General features: G+C 49.9%; 1 protein-coding gene across 5 annotated transcripts in view; it reads left to right on the top strand.

The window, feature by feature from the left end:
• The window catches only part of TIAM1 (TIAM Rac1 associated GEF 1), a 492,037-nt gene that overhangs the window by 20,440 nt on the left and 456,857 nt on the right, over positions 1-14,740 (top strand). For 3 of the 5 annotated variants that reach the window (XM_055567701.1, XM_055567703.1, XM_055567704.1), the window contains exon 1: positions 10,939-11,093. The exons of 1 other annotated variant lie outside the window; for it this stretch is intronic. The gene's annotated coding sequence lies outside the window, so the exon portion shown is untranslated. Of the gene's footprint in view, positions 1-10,929; positions 11,094-14,740 lie in introns of those variants that run through there. One more of the 5 variants, XM_055567702.1, reaches the window with a different exon arrangement.

Consider the following 14,740-nt stretch of genomic DNA (forward strand, 5'->3'; position numbering starts at 1 on the left):
ATACTATTCTGTTAATGGCAGCCCAGGATGACTAATACAAGGGCAACTAAGCACAGAGACACTAAGTAACTTGCCCAAGGTCACACAGCTGGCAAGGAACAGAGGCAGGATTCATCTTAGGGTAGAATCTCTGCTTTTAACCACTAGACTCTGGCTTTAACTGCTGCCTCTCTAGGCAGTGTGTGTGTGTGTGTAGGGGGGCGGGGGGCGGCAGGGCATCACCGTCATGTAGACGGAGACATCTTATTCCAAGGGGAGAGATTGATTTCTGGGGCCCCACTGCACCAGTCTGCCATCCCGTGAGGCCCTGGTGACTGTTATGCTGAGGCTGCATGGCCAAGCTCCAAGCATCTCGAGGCATACCCTTCAGTGAGACTTCTGCAGAATGGAGAAGAAACGCGTGGTCTGAGGCGGGTGGAGCTGCATACACAGGCTCCAGCGTGTTCTGTCTATTGCATGTTGCCCAGGTCCTGGAGGGGTGGGAAAGGCTTTGCCAGTCCCCTACCCACACCCCCAGCACCATCCCACCCCACCCCCACCCTCACCGGTGGCAGCAACCGTGAGCATTGTTGGTAAGTGAGGAGAGACTCTCAATAAGCTTCGATCTGGTAAATCATCCAGAGACCCACCACCATACGGTCGGTGTAGTTTGTTTCAAGAAGTGCCTTTCTTCTTTCCCATGTCTTGGGTTGGCCAAAAATTCATTCAGGTTTTTCCCTAACATCTTATCCAGTAGGCGAATTAAAGATAAGGCTGGGGGGACTTGTCTTGGAGGTCCAGTGGTTAAGACTCTGGGCTTCCACTGCAAGGGGCGTGGGTTCAGTCCCTGGTCGGGGAACTAAGATCCCACATGATGCATAGCCAAAAAAAAAAAAAAAAAAAATCAGGCTGGGGCAGGTGGAGGTGAAAAAAAATCAAGTTGGTTTTTGTTTGGAGACCTGAGGGTGCATCGCTGCTAACAGTTTTATTTACTGATTTGAAGTATAGTTGATTTGCAATGTTGTGGTAATTTCTGCTGTACTGCAAAGTGATTTGGTTATACATATATATACAAACACACATTCTTTAAAAATTTTTTTCATTATGGTTTATCATAGGATATTGAATATAGTTCTCTAAGCTCTACAGGAAGACCTTGTTGCTTATCCATTCTATATGTAAAAGCTTACACCTGCTAACCCCAACCTCTGCTCCATCCGTCTCCCAAGCCCCTCCCCCTTGGCAACCAGTAAGACGTTCTCTAGGTCCACGATTCTGCTTCTGTCCTGCTCATTGTTTTTAATTCTCAGCTCTTGCCCTCATTTGGAGGAGGTCTTTTTTTCCCCGTCGGTTGTCCCCTTGCCTTGGAGTTTCTGAAACGCTCCATGGTCCCTTTCCTCCTGCCAATTCTGCAGAAGCACTCTTGCTGCTCAGAGCCTGTTTGCAGCCAAATGCGAGGGTTTCTCCGCGAACTGCCATTTCAGTGAAAACACAGAAAATAAAATGCAATCAAGCACATTACAAAGGGGAGGCTGTGATGAGGCCGGATTTGCCTGGCCCTGCCTCTCTGACCTTGAGTTTCTTTGTGTTGGGTGGGCTGGTTAGTTTGCATATTGAGACTTCCTTGTTTTTGTTTTTTCTGTAACTGATGGCTTGTCATGACTGGGAAAATGTCTTGGCTTCCTCAGACCTCTTCTGAACCCCTTTTCGCCCCACTCCCTACATCTGTCCTCAGGGAAGAGAGACTTGGTTAAATAAATTCTTTTACTAAGAAGTTACTTTACATACTGTCATTCCTCCAGGGTGATGCGTTTCCCACAGGGCTGATGTTTCCTAGACGCTGTAGGCACACGACTCACCTGAAGCTTTTACTGGGCTGTATTTTCGGGTTCAGTGTGTGTGGGATGGGGGCCCCCTGAGCCCCTGCATTTCTGATGTTGCTGCTGGTTGGCCGGCCACACTCTGAGTAGACAGACTTTAGAGGAACACCGAATGGTTGTAAGGGACTCTACTGGGATGGGCATTAGCCAGGGTTCTCCAAAGAGGCAAACCAACAGGGGATAGCTAGATATAGATGTACTCAGACGACCCCATGGACTGTAGCCCGCCAGGCTCCTCTGTCCACGGGGTTCTCCAGGCAAGAACACTGGAGTGGGTTGCCGTGGCCTCCTCCTGGGGATCTTCCGGACCCAGGGATCGAACCTTCATGTCTTATGTCTCCAGCACTGGCAGGCAGCTTCTTTACCACTAGCACCACCTGGGAAGCCCATAGATACATGAAGAGATTTATCGTAAGAAAGTGGCTCATGTGATTATGGAGGCTGAGAAGTCCCCAGATTTGTAATTGGCAAGCTGGAGGCCCGGGAGGGCTGACTGTGCCCGTGTCCGTTTGAAGGCCAGCAGGCTCAGGCCCAAGGAGAGCTGAGGTTTCAGTTTGAGTCTAAAGGCAGGAGAAGACCGATGTCTCAACAGGCCTCATCAGGGAGGAGGAACTCCCTCTTCCTCTCAGAAGGGTCAGCCTTCTGGGTCTACTCAGGCCTTCAGGGATTGAGCGAGGCCCACCAACATTAGCAAGGGCAGTTTACTTTCCTCAGTCTACTGATCCAAATGTGGATCTCATCCAAAAAACACCCTCACTGACACACCTAGAGTAATGTTTGGCCAACCGTCTGGGCGCCCCCATGTCCTGGTCAAATTGACACATAAGAAATAATGCTCACAGGATGGGAGTGTGTGTCCTCCTCTGGGGTTTTCACGGTCCCTGGGCTGACCTGACTCATCTTCTTGGAATTCACTAATGAGAAGATCCAAGCAGATCCGCTTGTGAGCTGAGTGTTCATTGCTGCACCGCCTCTCCAAACTCCCAAGGGCATCTCTCTATGTAATATTAATACCTGGCCAGGTCCCATCCATTCTGACAGAGAAAGGACAGACGCTACTTTACATTTATGTGCAGCCTCTTTATTTCATTATACTGAGTGCCTTCTGTGGGAAAGGTAGAAGCTGAGGGTCAAGGAGGACCCAGGGCAAGACACCCTGGGTGGCAGGGGTATGGAAAGGACAGGCTACTTAATATGTGGGGCCAAGAGCAAAAAAAGAAAGTTTCAGTTTCATTGCTCAAAAATTTAGGTTTTTCAAGACAGCAATAGCAGAGCAATAAACTAAGTATGGGGCCCTTCTGAGTGCAGGACGCTGTGGGAGAGCACAGGTCATATGCCCATGAAGCTGTTCCTGGGTGCTGGGGAAGGAGGCGGTATGGTGGAGGGAGGGGAGGGAGAGTCAGCTTAGCGGCCAGATGGAAATGCGCAGGTACTGACTTGTGCTTCTCTTTTTCTTTTTCCTTCTCTTCTTTCTTCCCTCCCTCCCTCCTTTTCTGCCCCCCGCTTCCTTTTTTCTCTCCTTTCCCCCCTTTCTTTCCTTCCTACAAGGCAGGTTACAAAATCATACCACTTTCAGTGAGATAATGTGTTCATCATCCACTATATGTGTCATTCCACAGATAATTATAAATCAAACCAGTTTGTGTCATTTTTATGTCATTTCATTTTTCCTTTTCTTTTTATTGATGTACCCACTCTAGTATCTTTGCCTGGAGAATCCCATGGACAGAGGAACCTAGCGGGCTACAGTCCATAGGGTCGCAAAGTGTCGGACACGACTGAAGCGACTTAGCACGTGGTTGACATACAATATTATGTTAGTTTCAAGTGTACAACGTAGTCATTTGGAATGTATACAAATGACATACAAATCGATCGTCCTGGTAAGTCTAGTAAACTTCTGTGCCCATACAAAATCATTACAATTTTATTGACCATATTCCCTGTGCTACATATTACATCCCCATGACTTATTTATTTTGTAACTGGAAGTCTGTACCTCTTGATCCCCTTCATCTCTCTTACCCAACCTCTCCTCTATGGGAGCCACCTGTCTGCTCTCTCTGAGTCCCTTTCTATTTTGTTTTATTTGTTTTGTTTTCTAGACATATGAACAAAATCATACAGTAATTGTCTTTCTTTGTCTTATTTCACTTAGTATAATATCCTGTAGATCCATCCATGTTGTTGCACATGGTGAGATTTTTCATTTTTTTTTCAGCTGAGTAGTATTCCATTATATATAGATACCACATCTTCTTTAAACATTTATATATTGATGGACATTTAGTTTGCCTCCATATCTTGGCTGTTGTGAATAACGCTGCAGTGAACATGGGGTACCTATATCTTTAAAAATCAAGGTTTTTGTTTTCTTATGTCACTTTAAAAATTTTGTTACGCCGGTGGCTACAGTCAGAATCCTATTTTCTAAGGCTGCTGCTCTGTGGTTGGGGGTTGGATGGCAGTCCAAAGTTAGGAGGTCCTTGTAAACACTCAGTTTGGATTTTAAAGTGGTTTTCCAGCTGTTTCTCAGAATACACCATAAAGCTCTAGAAGAGTGACTTTCAAAAGAAAACCATCCCAAGAATGGCTTACTAGGAGGCAGAGACTCTGCTTTGTCTGACCCTATTGTCAGCACCTTGGTATTCATTTTTGACCTGGCTGACTGGTGAGAGAAAAGCTCAGGAAGATAAAAAACAGATGTCCCTGCCAGTAAGATATGACTAACTAGAATTTTCTGATGCTAGTTTTCAACTTAGACTGTCTGCTAATCTTTGAGGCAATCTATTGGGTCAAGGGAGTTCTTGGTAAGAGATTGAGGGTGACTCAGAGCAAACTCATCAACAGCTGCTTTGGAAAACCAGTCACCTCTTTCCCCTGGTTGCTCCCCAAGTAAATGATAAGTCAACCAGTAAGTTGTTTTGTGGATAATATTTCTTAAAAAATTTTTTTAAATTATTATTTATTCAGTTTTTTACTGTGGTGTGTAGCCCGAGGAATCTCAGTTCTCTGACCAGGGGTCCAACCCATGTCTCTGCTTTCGAAGCACGGAGTCTTAACCACAGGACTGACACAGAAGTCCCAAGACATGTGTGTGTTTAATAAACTGCCTCACATCCATTTTAAAAGAGGCCACTCACAAATAGATGACTAAGTGCCAAACTCTTCATAGTAGGGAACACGGGAGGCTAATTCATTCATTCTGTAAATATCTACCAAGCAATTACTTTGTGCCATACACAGTTCTAGACACCAGAATTACAGGAGGAAACAAAACAGACCTCAGCTCTGCCCTCTGGGAACATCTGTTTGAATGGAACATGGAGGTAGAAACGGGCTACATAGGGCTGCCTAGAGAGGAGGGCACGGGCTCATCCCTGTGGTTTAGACAGGGGGAGACAGTGGTGCTGGAGGACTCGTGAGAGCCCCTTGGACTGCAAGGAGATCCAACCAGTCCATCCTAAAGGAGATCAGTCCTGAGCGTTCACTGGAAGGACTGATGCTGAAGCCGAAATTCCAGTGCTTTGACCACCTGATGCGAAGAGCTGACTCATTTGAAAAGACCCTGATGCTGGAAAAGGCGGGAGGAGAAGGCGAAGACAGAGGATGAGATGGTTGGATGGCATCACTGACTCAATGGACATGAGTTTGAGCAAACTCAGGGAGATAGTGAAGGACAGGGAAGCCTGGCATGCTGCAGTCACATGTGGGGTCACAAAGAGTCGGACACAACTGAGCGACTGAACAACACAACCAGATAGGAGGATTACTTGCTGTGCCTTAGCTATGTCATATATAGCCTCATTAAGCTATTAGTGCGGAGAAGGCAATGGCACCCCACTCCAGTACTCTTGCCTGGAAAATCCCATGGACGGAGGAGCCCGGTGGGCTGCAGCCCATGGGGTCGCTAAGAGTTGGACACGACTGAGCGACTTCACTTTCATGCATTGGAGAAGGAAATGGCAACCCACTCCAGTGTTCTTGCCTGGAGAATCCCAGGGACAGGGGAGCCTGGTGGGCTGCGAACTCTGGGGTCGCACAGAGTCGGACACAACTGAAGCGACTTAGCAGCAGCAGCAGCAGCAGCAAGCTATTAGTGAGGCTTTCAGTAAGTGATGGGGAAGAGAATGTTGACTTATAGTTGAAATCAGGGCCATGAACTAGAAACATAATTTCTGTGGGTTCTTTTATCCTAAACCCTCAAGCCTGCCTTTGACCACTCCATTTTTTTTTTTCTTTATTGCCAGTGCTATGTTCTTCTCAGATGTCAACAGTGCCCTCAGGAGATGGGACGCCAGATGGCATTTGTCTGTATTTTAATCAAAACGCCCTGTTCTCTTTGCCACAGTGTGAAGCAGCAGCATTTTGTGCTGAGCAGAGACAAGAAATAATAGAGAAACCTGTAGTAACTTTGCAGGATTTCAAGGACAAGAAATGTACCCAAAGGCTAGGTCAGCCCAATTCCAACTTCTGTGGTACCACCATGATTATGGAAGCAAAACCTGTCCTAGTCAGTCCCAAGCCGATTCTGTGAGGCAAAGTCCTAACGAGTTGATGTAGGTGAGGCTGATGGAGACCCAAATGGTGGTTTCCTATGTAGCCATCTTCCCTTCGTGGGCAGGGCTAAGCATTTCTCTTCCACTGGCTCATTCAGGGTTTTCAACCACTTAATGAAATGTTATCCCATTTTCAAAATGAGGCAACTGTGACTCAGAGTTTAGTTAATTCAGCTAAATCCAATAGCTAACTTTTATGAGTGCATAATAGGTGCTGTGCGTGACCTCTTTTTAATCCTTGTGGATTAGGTGGTATATCTCCTGTTTCACAGAGTGAAAAAGTGAGGCTTGTGAAAGATTAAACAACTTGCACAAGGCTCCGGAGGTGGAAAGTGGTGCAACCTGGATTCAAACCAGGCAGTCTAACTCCAGGGTTCTGCCTCTCCACTGCTTTTGGGATTTCTTAGGAGCAGAAAGAGCTATGACCAGGACAATCTGATGGCCTCTCTGAGGACTCCTCTGAGGCTCATCTTGCAACTATGTTACCTCCTTAACAGGAGGGCCATGATGGCAGTAGACCTCAGTGAGGCGGAGAAATAATTTTGCAGGGGGAGGGGGGTGCAAGAAACAGAAACTCACTATATTATTTAAATATAATTTCAGCTGCTGTACCAGAGACCCAAGTATCAGAGGCACAATAAAACAAAAATTTCTTTCTCTGACATACAATAGTCTTGGTTTTAGTATATAAGCATGTGTATATATGTGTGTGTGTGTGTGTGTATGTGTGTGTGTGTGTGTGTATATATATATATATATATATATATATATATATATGTATACAGCTGGGCTTCCCTGGTGGCTCAGATGGTAAAGAACCCACCTGCAGTGTGGGAGACTTGGGTTCAATCCCTGGTCGGGAAGATCCCCTGGAGAAGGGAATGACATAGCTACCCACTTGCTTGGAGAATTCCTTGGACAGAGGAGCCTGGAGGGCTACCCCGCCAGGACTCATGGGGTTGCCAAGAGTCAGATATGACTGATCGATTAATACTTTCATATATATATATATATACACACACATACACATATTTTTCTCATATATATATGTTCCCCTTCCATGATGATGGCTTGTAATAGGTTAAGAAATTGTTTTTCCCCTGGGATGAAAAGCTTCACAAAGGAATGACTCTCCACTGAGAAGCTTGGGTAAGTTCTTGGCTAAGATGAGGTTGTTCTTTGAAAGGGTGTCTTTTGGAAAATCTTTCAAACTTCATTCAACGTTACTGCAATACCCATTATAGGACTCTGAGATCTATGCGGTTGACCAAAAAGTTTGTTTGAGTGTTTCCATAACAGCCTATAAAAACACTCGAACCAATTTTTTAGCTAACCTGATACTATCCTGATGGTGGATGGCATCACCGACTCGATGGACATGAGTTTGAGCAAGCTCTGGGTGTTGGTGATGGACGAGGAAGCCTGGCATGCTGCAGTCCATGGGGTCACAAAGAGTCGGACACAACTGAGTGACTGAGCTGAACTGAACGGATACTATCCTAATCCTTCTTCTCAAACAAACGTTTTAGAAATGCTTTGGATCTTTAAAACTCTTGCCTCTTTTTTTGCTCCTCTATAATTCATTGATTAAATATTGTTGTGTACCCCAAATGTGGCAGGTATGGTGGTAAGCACTGGGATAGAGCAGACAGCGAGATAGCTAAGAATCTGGATACAATGGAGTGCTGTGCCCAAGAGCATAACTAACTGGCAATGTGAGCCTCTTTTAATACAGGGGTTGGTGGGAGCACTGAGGGTGGGAGATGTAAGTACATGATCTTAACTGGATACATCAGGTTTGGAGGGTCTTTCAGACTGTATTGATGCTTTTGAACTGTGGTGTTGGAGAAGACTCTTGAGAGTCCCTTGGACTGCAAGGAGATCAGCCCTGGGATTTCTTTGGAAGGAATGATGCTAAAGCTGAAAGTCCAGTACTTTTGCCACCTCATGCGAAGAGTTGACTCATTGGAAAAGACTCTGAGGCTGGGAGGGATTGGGGGCAGGAGGAGAAGGGGACGACAGAGGATGAGATGGCTGGATGGCATCACTGACTCGATGGACGTGAGTCTCAGTGAACTCCGGGAGTTGGTGATGGACAGGGAGGCCTGGCATGCTGCGATTCCTGGGGTCGCAAAGAGTCGGACATGACTGAGTGACTGATCTGATCTGATCTGATCTGATCTTAGACTGTATGCGGCAGTTGGAGTTTGCCAAAAGTCTGCTGCATGAAGGCACTGGCCGATAAGCTGGGATGTGTAGAATGGGTGGGAATCAGTCATGTGAAAGGAAAGTGGGGGAGTGGGGTGGGTTCTGGGCAAAAGGAAGAGACCCAGAAGTAAGACAGCAAAATGAGATTTACCTGTTTAGAAGGATGATTCTGTAAAGTGGGAGAATAGATTTCAGGAGGCAAGGCCTGGGGTAGGAAGAGATGGAAGGCCTTTGATGTGTTCAGAGAGAGGATCCAGAAGATGTCATTGATTTAGGAGTAGGCTAGAAAAGACGGGAGTTTCCCAAGTAGCCGGAGGGGGTGGGGGTGGGGGGCGGGGTGGGGAGGTAAAGAATCTGCCTGCCCATCCAGGAGATGTAGGTTCCATCCTTGTGTCAGGAAGATCCCCTGGAGGAGGAAATGGCAACCCACTCCAGCATTCTTGCCTGAAGAATCCCATAGACAGAGGAGCCTGGAAGGCTACAGTCCGTGGGGTTGCAAAGCTGGACAGGACTGAGAGGCTGAACACACAGAACAGATGGAAGAAGGAGGGAGAAGAAACGGATAACTTTGAGTTTTCCAGTTGGGTTTTGACTTCTAAAGTGAAGTGAAAATTGTTCAGTCGTGTCGGACTCTTTGTGACCCTATGGACTGTAGCCGACCAGGCTCCTCCATCCCTGTAATTTTCCAGGCAAGAATACTGGAGTGGGTTGCCATTCCCTTTTCCAGGGGATTTTCTCGACCCAGGGATCAAACCCAGGTCTCCTGCATTGCAGGCAGACACTTAACCTTCTGAGCCACCAGGGAAGCCTTCTAGGACACAGGCAATTCTTTTTTGCGGTTTCCTTCTATTTTCAACTGCTGCTAAGTCGCTTCAGTCATGTCTGACTCTGTGCGACCCCATAGACGGCATCCCACGAGGCTCCCCCGTCCCTGGGATTCTCCAGGCAAGAACACTGGAGTGGGTTGCCATTTCCTTCTCCAATGCATGAAAGTGAAAAGTGAAAGGGAAGTCGCTCAGTCGTGTCCAACTCTTAGCGACCCCATGGACTACAGCCCACCAGGCCCTCCGTCCATGGGATTTTCCAGGCAAGAGTACTGGAGTGGGGTGCCATTGCTAACCCCGGGAGCACAGGCCTCCCCACTCCCTAAGGGCAAATGGGTCCTCTGAACCAGGTAGTAAAGAATATTCAGCTGTGGTCTTTGTTCTTAACGGCAGTGTTCAAAGCTCTTAAGATAAGGAGGAAGCATTGGCGGGTGTGGGGAAGACATTTCCTTAGAGACTGCCGGCGTCCGGGTGTTGTCTTTCCTCACAGCCTTGCGAAAGGTAAAGGGCAAATGTCGTTTCCAGATTTTACAGAAGAGACCAGGAGTGTGTGAACTTAGCTTTCGAGTTGCGTACTTCACAATAGGTGACTGTGAGCATGTGATTTCAAGTGTACCTGCTGGCCAAGGTGAGTCAACCCAGTAAGAGTCCTGCACTCCCCAGGATTCGGTTAAGCCCACCGTGCCCTACCTGGAGCCTGGTTAGCGTCTAACATCTCCAGCATCCAGAGGAAGGGATTACATTAGGGTTTTTTTTTTTTTTTCTTCCTCTCGTACAAAAGTTCCCGTCTCCTCCTTGAGTCAGGCACACGCCTCCTAAGCCAGACCACGTGTCGCAGGTACAACTTTCTTTCTTTTTTACTGGGGGGAGTGGGCTCTTCCCCTCCCCCGTTCCTCTTTCCTCTCCGCCTTAGGTGGCAGGAAAAGCCTTTACCTCGGACCAATCCCACCGAGGCCGAGCCGCGCGCGCGCCCGCCAACCCGAGCGCCTTCTCTTCACGTCATTGGCCACCTCCACCTATGCAGAGTGACAGGCAGCATCGCGGACCTATGGAGGAAGGAGGCGGAGGCCTCTCGGCCCTCCCAGGGCTGCTTTGTTAGGGGCTTCCTCGCCGTTCCCGGCTCCCTCCTTCGCGCCTCTGCTGGCCTTCCCCTTCCCTCCTCCGGTCGCGCCGCCGGAGGCTGGTGGGAAGGTAGCCCCCGCGCACGCGCGCGGGTGCGAGCATCTCTCAAAGCTGAGCGCGCGCTCGTGCGCGGAGCGGAGGCGATGCCGCCCGGGTACCCAGCGTGCGCCTGCTGGAGCGCTGGAGCCCAACTCCGAACGCCCCGCTCCTGTATCCTCCGCCTCTGATTGGCCGGCTGGAGGCGGAGCGATTGTCAGGCGGCCCAATCGGAGCCTGGTTTCCCACGGGCATCCCGTGGCCCCGCCCCCCGAAGCCGCCGGCCGAGGCACCGTGACGGCTCCCATTGGCGGACGGCGCAGGGGGCCCGCTCCGAGCGCTGCTGGGCTCTCGCAGCGCCGCCGCCGTCGGGCGCGCAGCTCTGCAGCGCGGCGAACGCCTCGGCGCGACCGCAGCCCCCTGGAGCCCGGCGGCCCCGCATTGTCCCTGGCCCCGTGGCCGAGATCCGGGACGAGCGTCGGGGGGTGAGTACTGCGAGCCTAGGGAGGGAGATCTGGCTGGCTGGCTAGCCGGAGCTAACCGGGAGGGAACGGCGATGAGGACGCCCGGAGCCCCTCTGCCCGTGACGGGCACGTCCTGACCCCAGTCTCCCCCCCGCACATTGGGGCTCCCGGCGGGTCCTAGCTCCCCCTCTGATCGGGCTTTGCTCGTATTGTTTTCACGTTTCCCACACTCGGGGAGGGAGGTGGGAAGCCGGAGAGGGAAGCAAGGGAGACATCCATCGCTCGAGGGAGCAGTCCGGAGGGAGACGGGCAGTGGCGCCCAGGTGCCTGGCGCCGAATGGAAGTGACAGTGTCCAGGCGTTGTCATTCGGTCTTCCCGGCAGCGGGAGGTCAGCGCTGACCTGCGGCGACGACGGCACTTTGTATGTGTCGGCTGATTTTTTTTTTTAAATCAACTTCGGGGAGGGCGTGCGTGTGCTTGCGTGTGTCTCGTGTGTGTGTTTGCGTCCCTGACTCGTGCACCCCGCCAGGCCTGGGTTTTCCGCGACGCTGACTGGGCGCTCACCCTGGCGATCGCTGCTACGCTCGGGACCCGACTCGCGGGGCGGAGAGCCTAGGGGATCAGCACACAGGGCCGGGGACCCCCGGCGGACCCGGGAGCAGACATTTACAGCGGCCTTCTGCGCGCGCGCAGACAATGACGGATCCGGGCGCGGGATCCTGGGGTCTGTGCATCGGGTCCCCGCTCGGGATCGCGGTCCTGTCTCGCTCCCCTGTGGGCCCGGTCGTTCGGATGCTGCTGCGCCGCGCGGCTCATCGCCCAGCTGGGGGACCCGCATGGGGCCCCGCTTTTGTTTACAGACCTCGCTATTGGGCAAGAGCTGCGCGCAGCGCTCCCCGGGCCTCGGCCACTGCCGCGCGCCCCCTCTGAGCTAGGAGAAGTTGGTGCATGCTGTCAGGTGACGCCCCCTCCTCAGGCCTCCTGGGCGAGATGCTGCGGGGGAATAGACGCCCAGACGGCGCCTTCGTGCCCTGTCCCCGCTGCGCACGGTGCTCCCAGGCCCCCTTACACCAGAGGCCCTCTCAGTTTGGCCGCCGTCGGGGCGCTGATGGAGCCAAGCTCACCTCCCTTCCAGTAGCATCCTCTAGCCTCATCCCCAAGCCGGCCAGGTTGATTCGGAGTCTCCCAATTCCTGCATGTTGGCAAGTCTTGAAGGACGCGCGAGCCCTTGGGGACTCTGGCCAATCGGTGCCCGTTTCAGTGGTACCCACGCGGCCCCACGGAGCAGCTGTGGAGCATTCCTGAGTCAGAGCAGTCCGGATCGGGTTACCCACGCGTGCTGACTTGGCATCCACTTTGTTTGAGCTGGAGCAGAGATTGAGAGCCTGAGCACTGAGGTTAAAAAACAAAACAAAACAAAAAACCTGGCTTCCAGTGCCTGCTCAGCGTCATCCACGAGCTGGGTGATCTGTTCCAGACCGAGTGACTTTAGTCTCTTTGCGTCTCAGTTTCCGGGTCTGTAGAATGGGGATAATTAATGTCCACGTTTGTGGGGACGGGGATTAAAGGACAATATAAATCAACTGGCAGTTACGGCCACAGAGGAAACACTGGAAAATTTTTCCCTGTTAGAGGGAATCTACTGCAGAGGATGGCCCCGCATCTCTCACCCTTGCTGCAGTTTTCCGTTCTCCCGACTCCTATTTTTAAAACCATGTAGGATTGCCGTTTTGAGCTTCAAACAGGGCTTGTTTTACTTGACCTTAGATTTCACTCTACTTATCTAATCCCTTAGGGCTTTTTTTTTTTTTTTTTTTTGCATTTCCATTAGGTTTTCTTTTTAAATTTTTTTCCATTAGGTTTTACTTGTTTCTTCTTCCTTCCTTTTTCCTTGAGGCTATGCTGAGCCCCAGGCCTGTGTTTGGAGGAGGAAACCTTGTCCAAGTGGGAAGCGTCTGCTGCTAAACCAATGGCCGCTGTGCAAAGTGAATAATACCCGGATGGAGGGAGGTTTGAACAAAGAGATACCTGGAGGCAGGGAGGAACACTTCCTGGTAGAAGTGAAATTTGAGCTGAGTCTTGTAGCAGAAGTTTGGTAAACGGCTAGTTTCTGGAGCATGCTCTTTTGTACCCTGCCATAAAGAGTTCTGCCAGTCAGGTTGTCTTGGAGGGGTAAACACCGAAGTTGCTAGGTAATTATCTTTGCATGGAAGAGAAATATACCTACCTTAGGAGGAGGCTGTTGCCTGACTTGGTAATGTGGAAGAGGAGAACTGATTTCATTGAGTATCTGCAAAATGCTGTCAATGTGTTTTGACTTGTTTTTCCTCTGGTCCACCAGCTGAGCACTGCTGATTTCCTCCAGGCGAAGAGACAAGCCACTGTGTACAGGAAAAACAAAAACAAGGAAAAACCTGTCCATAATCAGATGAATAAATAGTTTGAAAAAGACAATCTCGGGTTTGGCTACAGAATAAGATAATGGAAAAAAAATGCTTCTGGTTTCAACACTCTTTTGCCTGTTGGGGCAAATTATTGAGCTGGGTGCCATAACACCTCATTTGAATGTAGATCCCAGGGGCCATTACAGGCAAGCAAACAACAAACAAAAACTAAGGGGGGGAGGGACTTGCAGGTTGTCCAGTGGGGGCAGAAGCACACAGGGAATGTTCCTCACAACCTCTGCCCCCCTGGACCTGCCTCCGTCACCCTAAGCAGATGTAGGAGTGTGGCATTATTGCTAGATGCCAAGGCATAAATGTTATAACCCATTTGAAATTCCACTTGTAGAAATGATTCTGACCCTTCTTGCACTTGTTCTGGGAATTCTCTGGCCCTTAGGGATGCTTGAAGGCAGCTTTGCCTCCTGCTGCTGTCTGGGGATCAAATCAGTGGGGGGCCTAGACTTTAAAGGGAACACGTGGTTAGGAAATCTTGTTAGCTGACAATTCAACTTCACTCTAATGTGCATCCAAAGAGCTAGCACAAAGACTTCCTCTCCTGTCCCCCTGCGGTTGTCTCTCCCAGCTCCCCACTCTTCCCAGTGCCCCCCCCCCCCCAAACCAGAAAGGAGTCTTGGTGCTCGTCTAACACCCCCTCCATCCCCCTGCAAATTCCTGCAGTTCTGTGGACAAGCAGATGGAACCCCAGGCCTTCTGGAGCGCTGGGGCAGGAATTTATTCCCAAAGCTTTGCTGAGCGCCAGCTAGCTGTGTCTGTTAACCCCTCTCCCTTCCTTTCCTCATTGCAAGAAGCTTGCTTACTGCCTATGAGACAGCACTTGAATAGATGGTGAAGTTCAAGCCTGTGCTTTGCCAAATGAGAAAAGCAGGTAAGAGTGTGGGGTGGGAATCCCGTCCACTTCTTGCCGAGAAGCCAGTGATGGAGGGAAACGTCTGCCTGAGAGTACGCAAGGCACGAGGGTGAAAGGGCAGAGAGAGGATTTGGTTCCTGTGAGCAGTGTGCAGAGTCCTGTGGAATTCCTGAATCCCAGCAGGTGTGGGCTTGTGCTTGTGCTTGAGAAAGATCCTTATTTTCACTCTGTCCAGTCATTTTATGTTATTAAAATTTTAAAAATTGGAGTATAATTGCTTTGCAATGTTTTTTTCTGCCCTACGACAACGTGAATGGGTCATAATTATAAATAAATCCCCTCTTTCTTGAGCCTC

The sequence above is a fragment of the Bubalus kerabau genome, chromosome 2 (genome assembly GCF_029407905.1).
Source record: "Bubalus kerabau isolate K-KA32 ecotype Philippines breed swamp buffalo chromosome 2, PCC_UOA_SB_1v2, whole genome shotgun sequence".
Classification (NCBI taxonomy): Eukaryota; Metazoa; Chordata; class Mammalia; order Artiodactyla; family Bovidae; genus Bubalus; species Bubalus kerabau.